Genomic DNA, 24,937 nt, shown 5'->3' on the forward strand with positions numbered 1-24,937 from the left:
GCAAAGAGAAGAGAGATCAAGAGGTCAAGCAGAGGATTTTCACTGTCGCAAACCCAGAAGTGACACGCATCTCTTCCACTCACACAAGCTGAGGCTAATCACATGGTAACTCCTACCTGCCAAGGAGCTGAGCATCTTCTGCATGCCCAGGAAGGAGGAGAAAACAGGGTGGAGAAGCTTTCAACACAAATTTTCCTTCTGCTGGCAATGTATGTAATATCACATACATCTATCATGTACAATGTATATAATATCACATACATCTACAATGTATGATATATATATACATCTACAATGTGCAGTGTACATAATATCACATACATCTACAATGTACTGTATAATATCACATACATCTGTAATATATAACATATATATCACATGCACCTATAGTGTACAATGTGTATAATATTACATACACCTACAATGTATAATGTAAGTAATATTCTTGCTTTCTAAATTATTTAGTTCAAAAGTCCCTCAAGCCTAGAACTGCAGATATATCAGGATTAAAAATTGTTTGCATTATTAGATGTTATTAAGGGGAGAATTTATTATCATGATTCCTGCTTGAGAGTAGGCCTTTTTAAGATTCTATTTCTATAAAATAGGTTTAGATTCATTTAATCAGCTCGCAGGTATTATTAAAACTAAATTTACCAAAAATATGAATTCCCCAGACTACATTTGGCAAATGCCCAGGTGAAGATTCCTCTTTTCAGCGTAAAGAGAAGTTGAGGAGATGGGAGGAAGCAAATGGAGGCACATGGGGCAGAGGAGTTGGCTCCATGCAAGATGATTACAGAGCTCTGGAAACACAACTTCTTCACTCCTTTCCTCCCTCCCTTCATCCCTTTCTCCCTCCCTTCCTTCAACAAATATTATTCAGTCTCTGTCACATGCCACAAACTCTGCCAGGCACCAAGGAGACAATCATCAATGAGTAGTCACTGTCCCTGGATGAGTTAGGGTAACACTGGGTGTTTAACAGATAAATCCCCAAATCCTAGTGGCTCAACACAATAATGTTTACTTTTAATTCATGTACAACCCAAAATGTATGTGCAGGGCAGGGGGAGGCTGTTATCAGTCATATGATTCACATGGCTCCACAAATAGTACCTGAAGCTTCCAAGATGTGTGACTGCAACAAGCCAGTAGAAGGGGGAAGAGTGTGGATGTTTCCAGGTGGGAGATTTCTACAGACCTGGCCTAGCGGGGCTGTACACCACTCCGTGTCCCAGTGCAGGTGGGAGGGTCAGAGCGGAAGAGACGTAATGGACCAGAGAGACACACCTGAAGGAGTCCACTTTTAGCTTAGGGGAAACAAAAATAAGAATTTTATTCATTAGTCCAACAAAAACTCATTTGCCTTCTTTTCTTTTTTCTTTTCTTTTCTTTCCCTCCCTTAATTCCTTCCTCCTTCCTCCCTCCATTCCTTCCTTCCTCTTTCCTTGCTCCTTCCTCCTTCCTCCTTCCTCCCTCTCTTCCTTCCTCCTTCCTTTCTTCTTTCTTTCTCCCTTCCCTCCTTCCTTCCTTTCTTTCCTTCTTTCTTTCTTCTTCCTTCCTTCCTTCCTTTCTTTCTTTTCTTTCTTTTCTTTCTTTCTTTCTTTCTTTCTTTCTTTCTTTCTTTCTTTCTTTCTTTCTTTCTTTCTTTCTTTCTTTCTTTCTTTCTTTCTTTCTTTCTTTCTTTTCTTTTCTCTTTCTTTCCTTTCCTTCCCTCCCTCCCTCTCTCTTTCTCTCTTCCTCCCTTTCTTCCTTTCTTTCTTCCTTCCTTTCTTTCTTTCTTCCTTCCTTTCTTTCTTCCTTCCTTCCTTCCTTCCTTCCTTCCTTCCTTCCTTCCTTCCTTCCTTCCTTCCTTTCTTTCTTTCTTTCTTTCTTTCTTTCTTTCTTTCTTTCCTTCTTTCTATCTATCTTTCTTTCTTTCTCTCTCTCTTTCTCTCTTTCTTTCCTTCTTTCTTTCTTTCCCTTTCTTCTTTTCCAGGCAATGCTCTACGTACAGGGGCTACTACAGTGAACAAAACAGACAAAAATCTTTCCACTGTTCCTAACCTCAAATTCTACTTTTAGGTCTTATACTCTTAAGAAAATCTTGTATATGTAAGCAAGGAACCATGTACAAAATGTTTATTACATTATTGTTTGTAAAAGCAAAAAAAAAAAAAAAAAAAAGGAAACAAATGTCCATTGATGGGAAAAAATGGACAAAAATGGATAAATTATAATGTGTTTATTTAATAGAATAATACCACAAAGCAGATAACTGGGAAAAGATTGAGCTACAACTATCAACATCTCAAAAACAATTTCAAAAAATCTCAATCAAATCTGAAAACGATCTCAAAAAATTTTCAAAAACAAAATATTGTGTGAAAAAAAGCAAAGTGCAGTTGATTAGTAATAGACCCCGGTTACGTTTTAAACCCTGAAAAACCATACCACGTGCTCTTTATGGATGTGAATTTATATTAAAAGTTAAAAACATGCATGCGCAGGATGAACACAGAATTCAGGATAGTGGCTGTTACTCTGAGGAGAAGGCAACAGAGGAAAATGGATGAGGAAGAGATACATAGAGGGCCTTAGGTGTATCTATAAAATATGATCTCCCTTAGAAAAATCTGAAGCAAATATGACATAACGTTTCGATTGGATAAAGCCGGAGGTAAGCATGTGAGTGTTCAGCATGTCATTCTCTAGTTTGTAGTTTGTTTTTACATTGGAACTGTTTCTGGTACCCTTTTAACTAGACTGATTTCCTCCTAGCCTCTTCCCAAGTCGCCCCCTCCCCAAACATCCTATGTATCCCCTGATTAGTGTCTCAACTACTGGTCCTGACCAGGGGAGACATTTTCCCTTCTTGCCCTTAGGTGATGCATCTGAGGCAGTGCAGGGAGGCCACTAGTGGCAAGGAGGGAGGACAGAGAAGGAGAGAGGGCATTTGGCTTCCAAGTGGGGAGAAGGGGGTAGGTGGGAACAGGGTCAGGCAGCTTACCTCCCCTGTCTGGCTGCAAAAAGGTCATCCAGAATCCAGCACCTTGGGTGCTTCTATAACTCTTCTAATAGGAGGGACCCCATTAATTTTATTATTTTCAAAGGATTCAACAAATTGTGACTTTAAGGGTTCCCGTCACCAGGCTGTTCTCCTTGGAATATCTATCTTTTCTCTGGGCAGGTGCCAAACCACCGCAGTCACCTTGACTGCAGGTTAACTCTTGTATCAGCAAAGCGAGTCTGGCTCCCTGATCTCTATTACATAACCGTGCTCGCCACCAGAGTGACCTTGTTCTCCTTGAGCCTAGGACAACACAGGCACAAGCCAGGTGATCTGAGGTAACTTTGTGGGCAGACACCAGTTTACCAGCTCCAGCTCCAGACATGTAGCCCTAGACTAGGATCAGCCAAGATGATCTTGGTCCAAGCTGCTTCTTAGTAAAATGGCTTCATCATGGGGTATGTACTCTCTTGACTGTGCTTTGGGTGTTTTCCATTTTACTGTACATCTCCTTATATCCTTACTCCAACTCTTAATCTTATAAGAAACTTGCCTTTCTTTAAATAACTCTGTCCTGGGACCTGGGATTCTCTCCCATGAGGACCTTGTGTTCTCCTATTCTCTCTGTCAGGAGGAGAGGATTGTGTGTGTGTGTGTGTGTGTGTGTGTGTGTGTGTGTGTGTGTGTGTGTGTGTATGCATGTGCATGGGTGAGCTCCTCCCACTTCCCATGGACCATCTCTCCCCTGCTGGAGTCACTGGTCTCCTTCCCCAACTGGGACCCCTTGATGAGCTGTATTAACCTCGAGCCTCCACCCCATTCGTCAAGCTCTGGATTTAGGTATTGAAGCACAGCTGAAGAAATCCCAAGAAATGGTACACATTTAATTTCTTCAAGCCCTTCTACTGCCCCAGAGCCAGTCTCCCTATTCCAGCAGCAAAATAAATAGAAAAGGAGAAAAAGCATGCAAATATACTCATTAATCCATTCTAAAAATATTTATTAAGTGCCTACTATGTGTCAGCACTAGCAGGGTGCTGGAGGCCCCCTAAAGAGTGAAAGCAAGCAAGGTCCCTGCACTCATGGAGTTTGTAGATAATCGAAGACTAGCCTTAATCACACAAATAAGTATGAGCGGTGGAAAGTGCTGGAAAGGAGCAGTGCTGGGTCATATGCAAGTGCATAATAGAGGATGTGGTCTAATCCCAGAAAGCAGAGAAGTTTGCCCTGGACCTGGGACAATGGAACTAAGAACTGCAGGATGAGTGCTGGTCATCAAGGTAAAGATGGAGGCCCGAGGAGGGCCATCCCGCACAGAGCTCTTGTGCAGGGAGGGGGCTTGACCAGGACTCAGGCCTGGAAGGAGGACAGCAAGTGGAGGGGTGCAGGCATGGAAGGTGAAAGACGCCAGGGAGGAGGGTCTCACAGGTAAGGATAAGAAGCTGTGTGTTTATTCTAAGAGCCATGGAGCTGTTGAAGGCCTTGAAGCAGAGAGGAGACTTGATCAGACATGGGCTTAAATGAACACTCCAGCTGCAGGGTGGGTAGCAGGATGGAGGGCTTGGGGTCAACTCTGGTGAAACTGGAAGAGCACTGGATTCAGAATCAGACATCACAGGTTGTATTCAAGTCTTATGAGCCAATGAACTTGGGCAAACTCATCTCTTCCTGTGGCTTGGTTTCCTCCTCTGGACACTGAGGCAGTTGGGAGAGGATGTGTGTGACTGAGTCCTGGCTCACAGGAGGCCTTCAGCCCGTTTGTTTAATCCTATACCCTTTTCAGTGTTTCCTAAGCCTCATAGCCGTTATTTGTCTGCCAGGAGGGGATGTAGGTGAAGGGTGTAGACCCAGTGCATTTCTGTGTCTAGTTCAAAGAGCTCACTCAGGCTCACCTCGCAGATCCTGGGGTGGTGGGGTCACTTAAATTAGATCACTTTCTTTTTTCTCATTTGCAAATTGCAGACCTCAAAGACTGACTAGGAAGAGCTGACATGGCCTCCTTGACGGGCATCCCAAGTACTGAACTCTTGATCTAAGAATTGTTGCAATCTCCATCACAAATTGGCTGGCTTGTTCGAACAAAAGTGTTATTTGGGGGGACTTCCCTGGTGATCCAGCGGTTAATACTCCACACTCCCAATGCAGGGTACCCGAGTTCTATCCTTGGCTGGGGAATTAGATTCCAAATGCCGCAACTAAGACCCGGTGCAGACAAATAAATAAGTAAACAAATATGTTTTTTAAAAGTGTTATGTTTCCAAAATCTGGGCTTCTTGGAGTTTCAACTCTCTGCTAGGTGCTGGCTGGAACCAAGGATTTTAATTGTTCCATCCCTTCCCTTGTCATGATTGTTTTTCACTAATGGGTTAAGCTAATTACGTGGCAGGCATAGAATTCAAACGCAGGGAGTCTGGCTTCACACCATGGGTTTTTCCAGGACACCCTGCTGTCCCACTATTCAAAGCAGGCTCAGGAGCTGAGGAGAGAAAATATCTAGGTTTCCACCTTTTAATTAGATGAGGAAATAAAGCCATCTTTGTCACCATCCTCTGTCACAGATCTTAGACGCACAGGAAAGTCTTAGAAGCATCGGAAGCTCATCATACGTGTGATTTAGGTGTAAGGGATTCCTGGTAGGTATAGTGATGGGGGAGCTTCTCCTCCCTCCTCCTTGGAGAATGTCCCCTCCTTTTAGGGCCTGAACTGTTTCTCCACCCACCTACCCAAATTTGCATGTTGAAGTCCTAACTCCCAGTGCCTGAGAATGTGACTGTATTTGGACACAGGGCCTTTAAAGTGGTAATTAAGGTGAAATGAGGTCCTATGGGTGGACCCCAATCTAATAGGTGTCCTTATAAGAAGAGATTAGGACACAGACAACACACAGACCAGGGCAACCCTGAGATGACACAGGGAAAGGCGATGCCTACAAGACCAGGACAAAGTCCTCGGAAGGAACAAACACTGCTGACACCTTGATTTTGGACTTCCAGCCTCCAGGACTGTGTGACAATACATTGCTGTTATGTAAGCCACCCAGTCTGTGGTACTGTGTTGTGGCAGCCCTAGCAAACTGATACAGAGCCTAAGGCAGCTCTACCAAATCTGCGTAAAGTGAGAAAACCCGATTGCTCCTTGCTTCCCTGCTCCTATAGACTAGATCAGACCCTAGCAGTGAGTTTTCTCTATTTTGTGAACGCAGCTGCTTACGGATTCACAAGCACCTTTCAACCCAGTATCTCACAGGTCTCACGTTTACCCACCACGCTGTTGATGTGGGGTCTCTTCCTGTCTTTCTTCCCTCCTTTCTCCACAAGGATATATGAGGATATATATCGCATTCTGGCAGTTAAGTTGCTCGGAGTACATAAAGTATTAATTCAGCAGCTGAGCACCTTTCACTATTTTATCCATATATCTTTGTGAGCTAAGTGGTTTTCACATGCTCAGAGCTATAAACCATTTCTTCAGGAACCGGACTTTCAAAGGTGTGGGCTTTAGATGGGGAGAAAGTACACTCTGCCCTCATAAAAGATCCCATAAAAAACATCTCTAACTGCTCTTTCCTCCTAGGTAATAGGTCCGCCAGGACTCTGTGCCCTGTAGGAGAGGGCGGGACCGCTTCTCAGTGAAGGGCCAGGAGGTTGGCTCCATCGTCCCACCAGGCCCACTGGCATTTGGGTTAATTTTAGTCCTGGGGGCGGTCACCAAGCCTGGCCTCACCCTGGCTGCCACTTCTCGCGAGGCTTCAGGAGAATGAGTCAGAGGCGTCTGCCCTGTTCTTTGGAAACTCTGGATGTGCAAACGCTACTTGTCTCCAGGTTTGGGCAAGCCAAGGGTGCTGCCAGGCCGTTCAGTGGAGAGGCTGCATAAGGAAGGATAGAAGGCGAATGTGCATGAAACTTCACTAAAAAAAATCCAACCACAAGACACTCAGTGACACTAGGCTGTGTGTAGGTGTTATCTGACAGCAGAAACTTCAGAGCAGGAGGCCCACCTGGCCGCAGCATCGGCCCTGGGGGAGATTCTGCCAGGAGCACAGCGAGATCTTTGTTCTGATGGGTTCCCGTTCTTAGGCAGGAGAGAGCTGGTCCTCTGCCTTTTAAGTCACATCATTCAGCACGTTCCTATTGAATACCCACCTTGTATTATGCAAGAAGCGGGGGAATGGCTGATAGACAGACGTGCTCCCTGCCCCCTGGGCTCAGCAGTGTACTTGTGCTTGCAGCATAGGCTGTTTCCTTCCCTCACCACACTCTGTGTCTCCCTCTTCTTTGTCCTTTCTTCCATTCATCTGTCCCCTCCCTGCACGCTCCACCTCCCAGAGGCTTGCGTCGGAGGAAGAATGATGCTTATCTCAGGGCCTGAGTCTCTAATGGCAGGATTATATCATCAGGCTAGGAGATATTTTATGATAAATGACCATTTTATGGCCTCTCCAATTACAGGATCCTGAATCCCTTGCTTGTAATGAAATCTGCACAATGCATCTTACTGCTATAGCCTGGAGGAACATGAGGGCTACCCCAGAGTGCTAAGGACTGCACAGTTAGAGACCTCCATGCTTGCAAATCAGCAATGCATTTTGTCATTAGCAAATAAACAGCTGAGTAGCACTTCATTGCTAGCCTGAGGCTCTTAAGTACTTCATCTACTCAAGCACCTAGCTTAGTTCCTGCTACCTGCAAACAGATTCATGTCCCCACATACACAGGAATAAGAGGCTTGCTGGCAGTGAGCCCCAGGGAGGTAGTGGAGTTTGCAGAGGATATACTGAGAAATGTAATTGCTGGCAGCTGTTGGTCCCAGGGCTGCCAACCCTAAGATTTAACCCGTAACTCTCCAGGTGCTATGTGAGCTGAGGATAGATGGAGATCACTCTTGATCAAAAACAAGTGCTTACCTGAGGATAGAGATCACTCTTGATCAAAAACAGGTGCTCACCTGAGGCCCACACCTGAGAACTTTGTCCCTGTTCCTGTCCAGTTTAATGCCTTTTCTTCTATTGCAAGACCAACCAACCATTTCACTTTCCAAGACTTGAATGATAGTAAGCTTCAGTATTAAATACTGTTTAGCAGTGTCAACAGTATTTCTTTGAAACTTCCTTTGTCAGCTTTAACAAAACCTCATCAGATCTTACTAAAAGGATTAGCATCCCGGTGTTTTACTTGGGTAATCCAATATTGCATCAAACTTGGAAGAAAAAAGAGGCTTAGCTTGCCTTGGAAATTCAAGGCAAAGTTACACTTGGGTGTTTTAAGAGGCAGATGAGAATGATAAGGGGTAGAGTGCCAGGTCTGAGTGAGAAAGAGTAGGCATGGCCCTTTGCTGAGTCTGACCTCAACCAGATGCATGGTGCCAGGAACTTAGCTCATATTTGCTGAATGAATAAGTGATAGCCCAAGAAAGGAAACTGATCAATGCTAAAATCAGAGCCCCTGTCAGGTCCGAAAGTGTAAGATCTAGTTATTTCATCTTTGTTCTACATATATTTTCTTGTTTCCTATTGGATAATTCCAGTAAAATTTGTACCCAAACTAAACTTGAACAAGATGTAAGGGATGATGGTTATGGACAAAAAGAAGATTTAAAGGAAAATATTTGAGAAACTAGTAATTAGACTGATGAAAGCCCTGAATTCAACTGGGAGTAAAAATGTCTACTTGGTAGGTTATTGTGAGGATTAAATGAGATCATGTGTATAAAGCATCTAGCGTAGTGCTGACACCTAGAAGGTGCCCAACAATTGTTAGTAGCCTCCTCTCAACACAGCCAACCTCAGTTGATTTTGTGCTGAATCAGAGGGCTGGTTTCTTTTACTTTCTTCCATTTCTAGAATTTCCTTCCCCTCTTAATGGAGAAATGTTAAGGAGGTAAGGGATTATTACGTTTCTTTTGTTATGTAAAGAGACCTCATCTTTGCAAGAGCAAAGAGTTTTCTAATCACTTGGGTAAACTTCTGTAGAATCAGCCCTAGAAAACAGCTACTGGGAACTGCTATTTTCAAGAGCTTTATGCTGTTGCTTAGAAATGCTTCTTATTTTTCCAGGAAAGATACTTGGCTGTGTTCAAGGGAGTTTGGCTACCGTCAGTCTCAACTCCCTTAACACTTCTGACATATTCAAAATAAAAGACATATAAGAGAAATACCCAGGCCCTTTGGTGAACTTTTTCAATGGAACTGTGAATCTCTCGGTTTCATTTCATTCTCTCCTTAAAATGTTCTCTCAGTTGCCTGTAACAAAGTCCAAAACCTGTACAATGGCATTCAAGGATTTTCACAATTTGGCCCTTAACGTCTTCAAAAGTCTCATCTGCCTGTCTCCCTGGGTCATACCTAAGCCTTCACATTTTTCTACATAGCCTTCCCCATCTCTCCACCAAACTCCTATTCATCCTTGGAGAATCTCTTCTGTGAAGCTTTGTGGTATACCACAGAGCAAGGTTCTCATAGAACTTTCATAGTTCTTTTGCTCTCACAGTATTTTTCATGTTTTATTGTATTTCATGTTGATATAGTAGGCTTGTACAGTATCTAGTATCTAGTTGACACTAACTTTGTGTTTGTTGAATAAATGTTGTCTTGAATTTGGTCCGAAAAAGGAGGGAATACACCAATGTTTTACTGTTTACACCAGACTGCAAAGTCCTAGAGAAAAAGACCTGGTCTTGGTGACTAGATTAAAGACCATGGAATGAGTTGACAAAGAACAGTAAATATAGTGAAAAAGAACAGATAATAATTTACATTCATTTAGTGTCTGCTATAAACCGGGTACTAGATGCTTTCAAGGATACAATTGATATAATCTTATTTAATCTATTTGATAACCAGGTGGGGATTAACACACTTACAGGTTAGTAAATGGGTTTAAGGGTAGAGTGACTTGGTTAGTGACTTAATTAATCATGGAGCCTAGATTTGAATCCCATCTGTTGCTCCAAAGTCCAGGCTGTTTGCGTTACCCCAGTCTGGCTCCGAGAAGGGAGGCTACCCCTGACGCTATAGCTGGCACTAGTTCGCAGCACGGGTTTGAGGGGGGGAGGCAGCCAGGAGATTGCAGGAATTAGTCAGTTGTGAGGTGATGAGTGCTTGGGCAAGAGTAATAAGCGGAGAGCGATCAATACAAGTGATAGGCCCTGACAGGGAGGAGCCGGGTGCAGCACAGCACCTTCCTTGGTCCTGAATGCGGTTGTTCGAGGGGTGGGGCGGGGGGACTGCAGTAGGGGCAGGGCACAGTCCCGAGCACAGATCCCGAGATGCAGCTGCTCCAGGCCCTGAGCTGGGAGACTGGCCAGCAGCGTGGGGAGCAGGAGACGAAAGACTCAGGTCCTGCAGAAAAATCATAATGTGGTTAATGCCTATGTGAGTATCTGAGCCCTGACACAATATGTGGTCACGGTAGTTCCCCCCCAGCTATGAACCTAAAGGTGGCCTGCAAAAGTAATAGGTTGGATCCCATTTTCCTCCCAGGTGGGAGGGATTGTAGAGTCCACAGCCCCACAAAAGCATGACCAGATGAGAGGATTGTGTGGGAGCTCTGTTTGGCTGAATATCACAGTAAGTGGAAAGGTTTTTGACCCTGAGCTACCACTAAAACTGCTTCAAGATCCTGTTTATGCAGCATGATTCCACACCTGTGAATTCTTACCACAGTCATTTTGGCCAAATATGCTGTTTGCCAGTCTGTGATATTTGGCAAAACGTGTGGTTTGATGCTGAACATAGAACTCGCCTCCTGGTTAACATGCTTCAAGTCTTGGGTCTTTACTCTTTTTTTTTTTTTCTACTCTTTTCTGTTCCACCCATTTTCTATAAGGTCAAAGTAGTTAATGGACATGTGCCAGATTCCTGGGGAGAGGCGGTAGGATAGGTAAGGACCCGGTCTTTTTGTAACCTCCTCCCTTCTACCTGCATTACTGGGCAACTCGCTGGTAGCATATTACTTTATTCAATTTTACCAAGATGGAAGTTGTATTTAACTGGAGACGAGAGTCATCATTCTCCTCTTGTAAAGTTGTGCTTTCTTTTTAGGAAGCATGATTCCTTTATAGGTATTTCATTCAATTAAAAAGAAAGAGAGAGAAAATTGAACTTTTGGCAGCAACATCAAGTGTTACGAATGAAATTAAAACACCCAAGCCAGTGCTCAAGCCTATTATGTGGATTTATGATATTCCTTTGAACTCTTCATGAGTTCAGTGATTTTGAGTTTCAGTGACCCATGAAAAAAGTACTTTCATGAGGTGCTTTTATTTATGTCCCAGACTTTTTTTTAAAGAAAACTGAAGAAATTCTGTTGGTGTCTGGACCTGGTCAACTTCTAGACAACCTACTTTTGCTGGCATAGAATTGAAGGTTTTTGATATGTCAATGATTGATATTCTGCTGTTACGTATGATTTTCTTCACTTTATATATTATAGACCTAGATGTATCATGCCTGACATTTTGGTTTTAAACATACCCCTCGGCTTGCTTGGAGAAGAACATGTTGGGGGCTCACTCATCTGGGAGCCTCGCCCTGCATTTCACTAAGCATGTGGAGGGAAATAAGTTTGCAGAATGTAATCCTAGAAGGTGGGTCACCTGCGAAATCACTTTAGAATTTGATAGCCTTTAAAAAGTGGGGGGACGGGTGCTGTAGGGATGAAATACCATATGTTAGGTGCAATGTGGGAATCTGAATCTTTTCCTCTTTTATTATGTAACGGTTTTGAAACCACATGTTCATCCAGCTGTTTCTCATCAGATTTGTTTTGTTTCCATATAAACACATACGCATAAAATAAAACAATTTTAATGGGAAGAGAAATTCTCTTTTCCCCTTCAAGTTTCTTTGATGATGAAATTCATGTAAAGCTCTGAATTATGACAATGTACAAGTTAAAGAATTCAGAAGAGAATTAGAACAAAAATTCAGTTTTGATTATCTCTTGTCTCCCTTTTTGCAAATATGTTTCTTCATTTCTTTGCTCTCTATAAAACCACATGGGAGGGCTTCCCTGGTGGTGCAGTGGTTAAGGATCTGCCTGCCAATGCAGGGGACACGGGTTCGAGCCCTGGTCTGGGAAAATCCCACATGCCGCGGAGCAACTAAGCCCGTGCACCACAGCTACTGAGCCTGCGCTATAGAGCCCGCAAGTCACAACTACTGAGGCCGCATGCCACAACTACTGAAGCCCTCATGCCTAGAGCCCGTGCTCCGCAACAAGAGAAGCCACCGTGATGAGAGCCCTCATGCCGCAACAAAGAGTAGCCCCTGCTCGCCGCAACTAGAGAAAGCCTGCGTGCAGCGATGAAGACCCAATGCAGCCAAAAATAAATAAATAAATAAACTAATTTAAAAAATAAATGGATATTTAAAAAAAAGCACATAGGAAAAGCACAATTTTGAAATAATATTAGAAATCACAGTTTTTGGTTTCTTTTTTGTGAGAAAAGATAAAATGGCAGAAAAATTGTGCTGATGACATCAAAACAGAGGAATACTGGTTGTTCAGAGCATGTTGGGGCACACTTCTTACTCTTACCCTTGTCTCATTACTGAAAATGCCTGGGTGTATAGTCCAGTGTGTTTGTCTGACACATATTAATTTTGTATACAAAGACACGTAGCTGTCCTTGGATCTGGCCCAGCGAGTTCAAGAATTGTAGCATTTCCAGCAGTTACAGCTTTGCAAAGGGACAGAGCACATTATAAAACATTTTGTTGTACCTTTTGCACTGCATTTCATTTAAGTAAGAATAGTAACTTAGATTTCTATAAAAATTTATACTTTTTAGTAACTTAGATTTCTATAAACTTTATACATTCCCTCATTTAATCTTTACAAATTGATACCCCTTTTACTATGAATTTAAGGCTCAGGGGATTCTGACTCCACGTAGATGAGTAAAACGGGTGTCATGCAATGGGGCTCATTCGTTATGGCAAATCACCCTACTACACTGGGGACCGGTCAGATCCTAAAGGTAGGATAACTAGCTAGACCAGCTCCAGTTAGCTCTGACCTCTGCGTTAATGCCTGTCCCTTTTGTCTTCTGACTTACAGGGTTATGGGGCCATATAAAAAGTAGATAAGGCAGGTTCTACATAAAATGGGATCGAGTCTCATAGAGTGTAGAATGTTGGCGGTAGCGAAACCTTCCATACCACGTTGTCCAAACCTGACTCATGGGCAACATCCCTGACATCCCCCCTTTCCAGGATACTTCCAGTAATAAGGGACACAGCCCCTCACACGTAGCTTCTTCAGCAAGCTCATCACCTGCATGGATATTCTGGTCCAAGCCCAAGACTCTCTTACCTGACAACTGAATCTTATAGGTCTTCCTGTCATCACTCTTGTCCTGCTGCAAACTCCATGATCTATTCTCCACATAGCAGTAGGTGATCTTTCAAAATGTAATCAGGCCGAGTGATTCTCAGGCTTAAAATCCTCTAAGGTATTCACACCAGTTAAAACCTAAATCCAAATTCTGAGCATGGCCTTCAGGCCCAAAGACCTGGACTCCCGCCTTCATGCTGAGCCCTGGTCCTTAGGTCTCTGCATCAACCACGAGGATCCTCTCACTGCTCCCATTTCATGACCTTTGCCCTCTCCCCAGGCTCCCCTCCCGTCTTTGTGGTACATTCCCTCATTGTCAGGTCAATGCTCCAACATCACCTCCTCAGACCACCCTAACTAAAACATCTCCCACCGAGACGCTTGCAAACACTTGACCTGCTTTCTTTTTCGTCATGGATCTTTTTGCTCCTTTACATTATTTAAAACGTTTATTCATGCAGATGTTTACTGTCAGCCTCCACCCACTCCATGAGGTGGGGACTTTGTCTTGTTATTCTCCACTGTGTTTTCCAGTGTTGTCATCTTGTAGGTATTCTATAAATAAATTAAATTAAAATTAATTAATTAATTATTAGAAAAACTTCCTTTCCATTTCAAGATTGAATATATGCAGGGGTGAAAGCTGACTCTAAGATTTCATCCCTGGGTACCTGAAAGAGTGATGGATGTGGGACATGAGGAGTTGTAGGAATACAGAGTGGATGTCATCTAATGCCACCCACTGAACATCCCCTTACTTGGGAGGTAGGGTTCATACAGCCAGCATGTTGGGGACTGGAATCCACGTCCTCTCATTTCCCTGCCTTGTGTTCTTTCCAGGACATGACACCATTTCATCAGCAGGAAGTGAGGTTGGTGTACAAATAAAGGAGAGATGATGAATTTGGCTTTGGACATGCTGAGTCTGAGGTGTCCCTGGGATGTTCACCGGTTAGATATAAAAACTGAAACTCAGAAATGAGCTCAGATACCTTCATTGATTTTGTAATTGAAATGTGGGAAACGATGAGATTGCCAAGGTAGATAAAGAGCAAAAAATAAGAAAAGGGAGAGAAGAAGATGGAAAAATAAAAAGGAAAGGCCAGAACATTTGCATATGGAAGAAGTTTGCAGAGAAAAAAAGTATCCACCTGGTCTTATGAAGTCAAGGAAGAAAGAAGGTCAATGGAGGGAAGGTCAAGTAGGACAAGGACAAGGCAGGAGGAGGGGCAGTTTCAGCATTGCAGGGTCAAAGGTCAGATTGCCAGGGACCCAGGTCCTGAGGATGAAGCCTTATTGGTTAAGATCACTGGAATTAAACTGCCTGGATTTGGACCCAGACTTCAGCATTAACTGTAGGGCCTCAGGCAAGATTTTTAATCTCTCTAAGCCTTATTGCCTCGTATACTAAATAGGGATAAAAGTATCTATCATATTAAAATATTATGAGAAATAAATGAAATAATCCACTTAAATTGTTAAGCCCAGTTCCTGATACATAGCAACTGCTCAATAAATTTAGGTATCATTTCTCTCTCTCTTTTTTTTTTGGCTGCGTTGGGTCTTCGTTGCTGCGCATGGGCTTCTCATTGCGGTGGCTTCTCTTGTTGCGGAGCACAGGCTCAGCAGTTGTGGGTCGCGGGCTCTAGAGCGCAGGCTCACTAGTTGTGGTGCACAGGCTTATTTGCTCCGCGACATGTGGGATCTTCCCACACCAGGGACAGAACCCGTCTCCCCTGCGTTGGCAGGCAGATTCTTAACCACTGCACCACCAGGGAAGTTCCAGATATTATTTCTTTTGGTAAGAGTTTGGAATATAAAGGAAGGAGAAAGATAAGATATAAATTGGGGAGATTAACAGAGTTCAGGGGAGACCTCTTGAGTGAACAAAATCCTGTAAAGAAAGGAAAAAGAATCATATATTTAGACACAGGGCTTAGTGTTAGGGAAGAGAAGATAGATGTTGAGATAGGAGCACAAAACGAATGATAAGGATGAGAAGAGAGATGGGTATTTTGATAAAGAGAAGGTCTTCCAGTGCCACCTTGTTAGATCAGCCTATATGGCCCCCACTTGTTGAGAGCTTGCGAGTGCCTCTTTCTCACTATGCCACATGGGGCTGATAATTCCAACTTTCTGAACTGATACAGTTTGATAAGCATTGCCACGGCTAAGGACAGAGCTCTGTAGAGGTGTAAGAAAGCCTCTCCAAGTGGCCACTGACCAACAGTGAATCGAGCCGCCATTCATGCAACACAATCATTAAGAATCGCAGGGCTGGAGGCATCCGAAAGACCATCTGGCCCAAGGTCACCCGAATTCCCTCCACAGCATCTCCAGCAGGCAGTTACATATAAGCTGCATTTAAACAGCATCCCATTTGGTATCTTGCAAGCCAGACCTTTCTTTCTCAGGTGAGATTCTTCAGCACAGGAATTCTCCCACTGATCTGCCATAGACTTGAAATTGCCATTTTCAATCACTCCTTAGGCGTAACAGACTGAAGGATTCTTTTAAACCACAAATACATAACCTGGGAATGGAGATGCTGGTGATGCCTTTTCTGTAAGAGTCGTTGTCAGTCACAAAGGATGACTCCAAGGAGGGGTAAATCTAACGTGCAGTGGGAGGGCTGCAGATGTTAACATCTGAGGATGCTTAACACCAAGGGATGTTAAAGAGCGTAAGACACTGCTACAAAAGCCAACATGCAAGCACAGGGTATTCAGAGGAAGGGAAATATTGAAGTCATGTTCATCCTTTGTCTTATTCTGGCCCCAGGTGGGCACTGGGGTGTGCCACCACCTAAAGAGGAGACCGGGGCTTCCCTGGTGGCGCAGTGGTTGAGAGTCCGCCTGCCGATGCAGGGGACACAGGTTCGTGCCCCGGTCCGGGAGGATCCCACGTGCCGCGGAGCGGCTGGGCCCGTGAGCCGGGCCATGGCCGCTGAGCCTGCGCGTCCGGAACCTGTGCTCCGAACAGTGAGCACAGGTTTTTTGCGGGTACCGCAAAAAAAAAGAGGAGACCAGGCCTGAGCATTCACTCCTTGCCCTCATGTAAACGAGGACATTTCAATTACTGGCAATGAGGTAGTCCACTGAATCATTTAAATGGACCCAGCCAGAGGTTCATGGATCAGTTTAAACTAGGATAGCGGAAGGTATTCTCAGTCTACCTGAGGATAAGGCTTCCAACCAGCCACATAACCCTACCACAATCCAAATGGAGCCCAGCCCAGCCCAGCCCAGCCCAGCCCTCTCTGAGTTCAGCTAACTCTGAACTTTGTTTTTCCTCATCTGTGAAATACCTCACCTGTTAGAATGCAGGGAGTTAGAGTAGAGGGCCTTGGGTGGGTCTTCCCACTTCTAATTTCCATGATGGTAGCTCAGCTACAAGATCTCCCCGAGACTCAAGAGATCATAGCAAGGAGGCAGGTAGGAAAGGAGCAACGGCAGCTCCAGAATTTCAACCTATGGCAGACCTGGGGCCCATCTGTTTGGAGGTTTGACAATCTGTGGAGAGCTTGTCACGTAGTTCCATCTGCATGGCAAACAGCGGTTTTTACTTCGATTGCATAAGCATTGGTGGGAGTTAAGGGAGGTTGACAAGCTCCCTGCAAACAACCCTTGTGCCATTTTGGGAAAAAGTCCTGGCGGATGATGTAGCCATTCCTCCAGCTCTCACTCGGGGCAATCTCCATACTGTGCGTTCAGCTTTAGGAAATGGAAAGGCTCAGCAGTGGCCTTTGAGTATTGTCACCACCATCAGAAGATATTCCTTTTTCATCGGGAAACTTTGGTTATCACTAATTTTCTCTTCTGCCTGAGTGTGTGATGTGAGTTGGTTAAGATTTGGCCAAGAGAAGCATAAAAGAGAGACTAGAAAATTTGTTAAAAATAAAAAGATGGGGCTTCCCTGGTGGCGCAGCGGTTGAGAGTCCGCCTGCCGATGCAGGGGACACGGGTTCGTGCCCAGGTCTGGGAAGATCCCACATGCCGCCGAGTGGCTGGGCCTGTGAGCCATGGCCGTTGAGCCTGCGCGTCCGGAGCCTGTGCTCCACAAAGGGAGAGGCCACAAAAGTGAGAGGCCCGCGTACCGCAAAAAAAAAATAAATAAATAAAAAAAAATAAATAAAAAGATGATAAAAGTTAAAAAAAATCCTTTTCTTAATTCATTGATGAAATATGGCTGTTAATGGAAAACGAATTGGTCTACTCCGGCCATAAACACTTTACGATTATGTTAATCACACTAGCGTTAATACCAAACACTGTGCATCTATATTTTTTTTTTTTTTTTTTTTTTTGTGGTACGCGGGCCTCTCACTGCTGTGGCCTCTCCCGTTGCGGAGCACAGGCTCCGGACGCACAGGCCCAGCGGCCACGGCTCACGGGCCCAGCCGCTCCGCGGCACGTGGGATCCTCCCGGACCGGGGCACGAACCCGCGCCCCCTGCATCGGCAGGCGGACTCCCAACCACTGCGCCACCAGGGAAGCCCTGTGCATCTATTAATAGCAGTTTTCATCTTCATAGTGCTTTACCAACAACTAATTAATTAAACAAACCTATTTTAACTGGTTGCCATGGTAGCAGAGATGCACAGAAATGGTTTAGCTCCTGAAATATAATTCAGTTTGGGCAATAAGTTATCATTACTCAGCACTATAATGTGTTTAGAACGATAATTACTATGTTAGTAATGAAAAGATTTGCGAGTACACATAAATACATGCAGTAGCAAATATTTATAAAGATAATTTTTATGCTTGTTACCTATAAAATCTTTTCCTCCACCGAATCTGGTAGCCAAAACATGACAATTTCATCTGTAATTATTACTCTGTTTATACCTTATCTACTGTGTTTGCTGTTCAGTACCCATCCTGAGAAGATGGCCATGCAGATGAAAGAGGCTTCCAAAAATTTGCCGCTGAATAAACAGTGAGGAGAGGAGTTGCGGGGCAGGGTGGGGAGATGACAGTTGCCAGCTTCAAGTGTCTGAAGGCTATTGGAGTGGAAGAGGAATGGGAGTGGTGGCTTGATCGCCGGTGTCCAGACCAGCGTGAATGGCGGAAGCTACAGGGAGGCATGTGTGACCTGTGGCCCCAGGGCACAGGGGTTACATAGGATGCTCTGGAGTCAGGCTGGACCTAAATCCACACCCTGTCCTTGCTGTGGTGGGGTTAGTTGCTCTGAGCCACCGGCCTGCTGCATGGGGTCGTGTGGGGATTCCCAGCTAATGCACAGAGTAAGTAGAGCATGAGTGTTAGCTCTTTATTAGTGGAGGATTTTTACCTGGAGTTTGTTAAAAATAGAATGGGCTGCTTTGTGAAGCAATGACTCACTTCTCTGTCAACTCGAAGTAATGAAGCAGAACCTGGATGGCCACCTGTTAAAACTGCTGTATAAGGGTTTCCTGCCTTGAGGGTAAGGTTGAAATAGATGATTTCCAGGTCCACAATTCCATGAATTTGGGGAGGAGGGGAAGGAGGAAGGACTTCTATTTTCATCCTTCAACCTTTGCTTCGCTGGATTCTTACTATAATGTAATACTTGGGTGAACTAGGTTTGTGACGTAGTGTTATTGGTAAAATGGTATTATATGGAGCAAACTGTTGTCTTTCAGATTTTTGTCCCGAGCTAGCCTTAATTCTAGGAAAGACACTCACTAAGTTGACTGTTTAGTCTCTGCCAAATTTTCCTCCGAGACCCTTTAGGTCCTTTTCAAATGGAGATTTTTTTCCAACTAGTTTCCTTAAGTCTGTGGGTCACTGTGTTCTAAAATTACATATTTCCCTTATTATCCAGAATGTCATCTGTCTATAGTCATATTTCTCTAAATATTTGTATCTATCTTTACCTTGTCCTTTAACTCCTCATCAGTGAGCAGGCAATGAACCAGCCTAAGGTTTGTTTTTTTGTTTAACGTCTCAGCAAAGCTGTTTTTAATAAACACAGCCTAAGCTAAACAGCTCTGCTTCAGAGAATTCTTTCTTGACTAGAGCGGCAGCCCTGAGCTCCCGGGTGGCCGGGCTCCCAGCTCACGGTCTTAGACCTGGATGGTTTTCTGTTTAGATTCAAATGCAGCCTTGTTAATTCTGGTGAGGTCTGTGCTCGGAGCATCTGATGACGGTGCCTCCCTCCGCGCCCCACCCCCCACCACCTGCGGCCGTCTCCAGGCCAGGCCTCAGCTCTGTGGGCCTGTTTCCCCGATCTCAGAAATGGACACGATCTTAGTATCCACCCTGCTAGGAGGACCCCCGAGATTCCGAGGTGAGGTTCAGTGGGCGGTAAGATCACAGAGGGACCAATGCGTCCTTTCTTCTTTTAGAAACAAACGCGCCTCATCGCGCTAACTGCTGACACCAGCAGCCTAAGGAGACCTGCCCCGGGGGAGGTGTCTGGGGGGTGGGGAGGGTCAGGTGGACCTCGTTTTGCTGCTTCACGTTATTACCCTTCGCAGATGGTGCGTTTTTCACAAATTGAAGTTTTGTGGCAACCCTGCGCCGAGCAAGTTTACTGGCACCATTTTTCCAACAGCATTTGCTCACTTCCTGTCTCTGTGCCGCATTTTGGTAACTCCTGAGATATTTCAACCTTTTTCATTATTATTATTCTCTGACTTGGTGATCTGTGAGCAGTCATCTTCGATGTTCCTACTGCAAAAAGATCACGACTGGAAGTCTCAGATGACGGCTAGCATTTTTTAGCAGTAAGGTGTTTTTTATCGTATGTGTGTTGTTTTAGACGTAATTCTGTTGCACGCTTATAGATGAGGGTACAGTGTAAACGTAGCTTTTATCTGCACTCTCGCCGGGCTTTCCAGAGGAATATATCATCGGTGCAGCAGAAGGCTGCTCGCAGGGCCCCTGCGGCCCCTGCGGGGTCAGTGGGCAGCTCCGGCTGGTGGGCAGCAACAGCGTGCATGTGCACAGACACGTACCCCGCGGCGTCCACCCCTCCGTGCCCATCGAACACGGCAGAGTAGGCGCGGTCCGCAGAGTCCGATAGGCCAAAGAGCAGGTTGAAGGCTGGGAGGCACACGTACTGCTCCTGCATCCTGCGGCGGGCATTACGGATGGCGTGCACGGAGACCAGCCACTGCCGCTGTGGGACCCAGGCAGCCACGGGCACCTGCTTCTGCCACTGGCTGCACACTCCCCAGAGCCGGTCAGAGAGGCTCCGCACCAGGCCCGCAGCGTCCAGCAGGGTCACAGAGGCCTCCTCCTCCTCCTTGCCGTCCTCCTCCTCCTGCTCCGGCTACTTCCAGAATTCAGAAAGGTCCGTCCGCAGCAGCCAGGCGGGCAGCAAGTGGCGGCCGAGCGCTCCCGCTGCTCAGGAAGCCCATGGCCAGCTCAGCCAGCTCGCCTTCCACCTCCTCCTGGGTCAGCATAGGCCCTCGGACCTTCCCTGGCAAAGGGCTCTCCGGGCCCAGCGGGTGTGGGAAGTAGCGGAGGAGCGCGTCCAGGAGGCCGGGGTTCTCCTCTGCCTTCCGGCTGTTCTGCTGTGGGGTTCCCGAGGCCATGCCCAGAGTATCCCCATGTCTTCATTCTGCCCCTCGGCCGCCCGGCGCCCGCTAGCCGCTCCCCCCAGCCTAGGTTTTTTTGTTTGTTTTGTGGTACGTGGGCCTCTCCCTCTTGTGGCCTCTCCCGTTGCGGAGCACAGGCTCCGAACGCGCAGGCGCAGCCGCCATGGCTCACAGGCCCAGCAGCTCCGCGGCACGTGGGATCTTCCCGGACCGGGGCACGAACCCGTGTCCTCTGCATCGGCAGGCGGACTCTCAACCACTGCGCCACCAGGAAAGCCCCCAGCCTAGGTTTTTAACAGTGTGGGCTTCTTTCTCGTTTTTCTTTCTTTCTCTCTAACAACACCATATGGTGACAGCTCTGGCCCAGCTGCTAAACATCTGCCCAGAGCCGCTGAAGTCCACACAGTTACAGGCTTGTTTGTGGGACCTGGTGTCAGGTCCATCCCAAGCACTCATGAGACTGCTACTCCTGGGAGTGTGGTTGTCACTATGACAACAGGCTGAGAAGACCAGGGATAGACTGAGAACTTTACAGTGAGGCTGAGAGGGAGCCCAGGGAAAAGGAAAGAGAAAATAAATCCTAGGGAGGTCACCAAGGCAAGCGTGCAGGGCTGGGTGTAAGCAGTACAGGCTAGAAAGGAGACAGAAGGAGAAGGAGAGCAAGAAAGAAGAGGTTTAAAATCGGTCCTGATTCTCACTTTTAAGCCCTACATCTACATAGATCCTTTAGATGCAATAGAAACCCTACTCCTTAGAAGAAATAAAAATTAAGGTTTGAAAAACAAAATATATTCTAAAAGAGAAAAGAAAAATGTCCTTTTATGGATAACCATTCTAGAATCAATCATTTACTATAAAAGCACCATAACAGCATCAGCAATATAAACTAGGATGGGCAATTTCTATAGTAAACCACAAAGGAGAAAAAAATTAAAGGAGAAAACAATCTCATATCCAAAAATATGATGATTGTGTATCTCTAGCTATTAAATAACTTTCAGAAATCACATACAAAGTCTTTTTTTCTGAACAAAATGGATTTGAAGATGTCCTGTTGTTTTGTGTGTATGTGACAACTACGTGACATTTTAACCAAATGACAAAATTTAGAGCATTAAAGTAGCCCTCCTTCTTATTAAGTTTCAGAAGTTCTTTAACTGTAATATGTGCATATTCAACTTATATTCACAAGGAAATGAGAGGCAAGTTCTACAGTCTGACGTTAGTTAATGTTGAATATCCATCAACTACAAATTACTAATCCTCCTTTGGAAATATTTTTCACCTGAAAAAAATCAGTAGCAGGTAAATATAGCTTAAATTACAAAAGAAATCAACGTGGCTTTCAATTTTGTTTCTAAACATTATGTTTAACAAATAAACATAAGGGATAGATAAAACCACGTCTCATTTCTGAGGTGTGTGGGTATGCGTTTGGGGTTAGTGTAAGAGGATGAAATGTTGGTCTTTTAAAAACATTAAATTGCTCTACAATCTTAAAAGCATTTTATTTGTAACTCATTTGACAAGTGAAGACAATGGCTGGAGTGAAGGGCCCAGATAGGACCCACTGCCCCCAGGTTGGCCTCCTCCAGTGGTCCCCCCCCTCAGGGGTCCAGTGGCCTGAGCATCCATCCCCAAGTCATGCTGAGTGGCAGGAAGGCCACCCCTAGAAGGTGATCATTGCTCCAAAATCGAGCAGATCATGGGACGTGTCCACCTAGGACATTTATAAAGTAAAATATTATGACGATGGTACGCAAACAAGTGTCTTTCAGGCTGTGCCAAGAGTCTGTAAAGAGTTTCCCCACCTGTAAGGCAAAGAGGTCGGGTTACATCATCTCTAGTGTTCCTCCTAGTCCCCTCTATGACTCTGAGACTTTTGCTCCTGGTTTTATCTTCCACTCTTATTTAGTTAGCATACACAAAAGGCCAAAACTTTTTTTAAATTGGTAAGATCAATGCAATAGAAGAAAGTTCAAAAATAGACCCACACATATATGCTCAATTGATTTTCAACAAGATAATTACGTGAGGAAAGGGTAATCTTTTCAAGAATGGTTTTAGAACAATTGGCTATCCATGTAGGAAGAAAGGAACTTTGACCTTTAACTCATACCACATAAAAAAATTCAGTTGTAATGTAAACATAAGAGTTAAAATTATAAAACTTCTAGAAGCAAACATAGGAGAAAATCTTTGTGACATTATATTAGGCAAAGATTTCTTAGGAAACAAAGAAACACAAACCATAACAGAAAAAATGGCAGATTGGACTTTTAAATTAAAAAAGACACTTAAGAAATTGAAAAGACAAGCCAAAAACAGGGAGAAAATTATATGTATTTACAAATACAAATATAAATATGTATTTACAAAATACCTATGTGATATAGAACTTGGATTCAGGATATATAAACAATTGTTACAACTTAATAAAAAGAAGACAAAAAGATTCCATTTTAGAAAATGGGCAAAAGATTTAAATAGACACTTTACAAAAGAAGACATACAAATTGAAAATAAGCACATGACAGGATGCGCAATTATTATTTATCATTAAGAAATGCTAGTCAAACTACAATGAGATACCACTCTACATACACAAAAGGCCAAAAATTTTTAAAAACGGATAATATCAAGTGTTGGCAACAATGTAGAATACTGGAACTCTCAAACATTGCAGATGGGAAAGCAAAATAATATGGCCACTTTGGAAAACTGTTTTGCATTAAAAAAAATAAACATACATTAACCATATGACCCAGAAATATCACTTCTGGATATTTATCCAAGAAAAAAACATATGCACTATACACAAAAACTTGAATATTGATGTTCATAACATTTTCTTTGTAATAGCCAAAAACTGGACACAACCCAAATGTCCATCACCTGGTGAATAAACAAATTATATTGATATATCCATATAATGGAACACTACTAAACAACAAAGAGGAAAAACTACAGATCCATATAAAAACATGCATGAATCTATGTGAAAGCAGGCAGACAACGAAAGATTTCATACTGCATGATTACATTTATGTGGGATTCTAGAAAAGGGAAAACTACAGTGGAGAGAAAAGCGAGTTAGTAGTTGTTAGGATCCAGGGTCTGGAGGGAGGGGTTGACTGCAAAGGGGCATGGATATTTGGGGGGGAGAAGGTGTGAAATATCTTTTTTTTTTTTTTTTTAAATTTATTTTATTTTTGGCTGTGTTGGGTCTTCGTTGCTGCGCGGGTTTTCTCTAGTTGGGGCGAGTGGGGGCTACTCTTCGTTGCGGTGCGCAGGCTTCTCATTGCGGTGGCTTCTTTTGTTGCAGAGCACAGGCTCTAGGCGCGCAGGCTTCAGTAGTTGTGGCATGTGGGCTCAGTAGTTGTGGCTCACGGGCTCTAGAGCGCAGGCTCAGTAGTTGCGGCACACGGGCTTGGTTGCTCCGCTGCATGTGGGATCTTCCCGGACCAGGGCTCAAACCTGTGTCCCCTGCATTGGCAGACGGATTCTTAACCACTGTGCCACCAGGGAAGCCCCGGTGTGAGTGTGAAATATCTTGATCGTAGTGGTGATTTACAGAACTCGATACATTTGCCAAAGCTCACTGAACTCTGAACTTAACAATTCTTATCACCAGTTCCAACGTGTGTGGGTTTTTCCCCACACCACTAAGCAGTTCCCCAGTGCCAGCTGGGTGTCCTACAATTCAAGTCAATTCTCACACTATCTACCTGGAGATAGCATCAGAGCCGACAGGTTAAGGGCTCATCCTTAAGGAACGAAAGGCAAGATTGTGTTCCTTGTGTTCTCCAACCCAGAACCTCATCCTTTTGGTTTTTTTAAGGAGGCTTCATTACATAGGCACAGTTGATTAAATCACTGGCAATTGGCATCAATTCAACCTCCAGCCCCTCTCCCCTTCCCAGAGGTCAAGGGGGTGGGACTGAAAGTTCTAGCCCTTTAATCACAGGGTTGGTTCTCCTTCCAACCAGCCCCCACCCTCAGGTGAGGTTCTAAAGTCATGCCATCAACATAACAAAAGACGCTTTTGCTCTCACCACTTAGGAATTTAGAGATCTTCAGGAG

General features: G+C 44.4%; 1 protein-coding gene and 1 pseudogene across 4 annotated transcripts in view; one reads left to right on the plus strand and one right to left on the minus strand.

Moving 5' to 3' along the window:
* Positions 1–24,937, plus strand: part of PSD3 (pleckstrin and Sec7 domain containing 3) — a 647,135-nt gene that overhangs the window by 124,494 nt on the left and 497,704 nt on the right. The window lies entirely within an intron of this gene.
* On the minus strand, positions 20,125–20,851 carry LOC131747340 (protein phosphatase 1F pseudogene; annotated as a pseudogene).

The sequence above is a fragment of the Kogia breviceps genome, chromosome 20 (assembly GCF_026419965.1).
Source record: "Kogia breviceps isolate mKogBre1 chromosome 20, mKogBre1 haplotype 1, whole genome shotgun sequence".
Taxonomy (NCBI): domain Eukaryota; kingdom Metazoa; phylum Chordata; class Mammalia; order Artiodactyla; family Physeteridae; genus Kogia; species Kogia breviceps.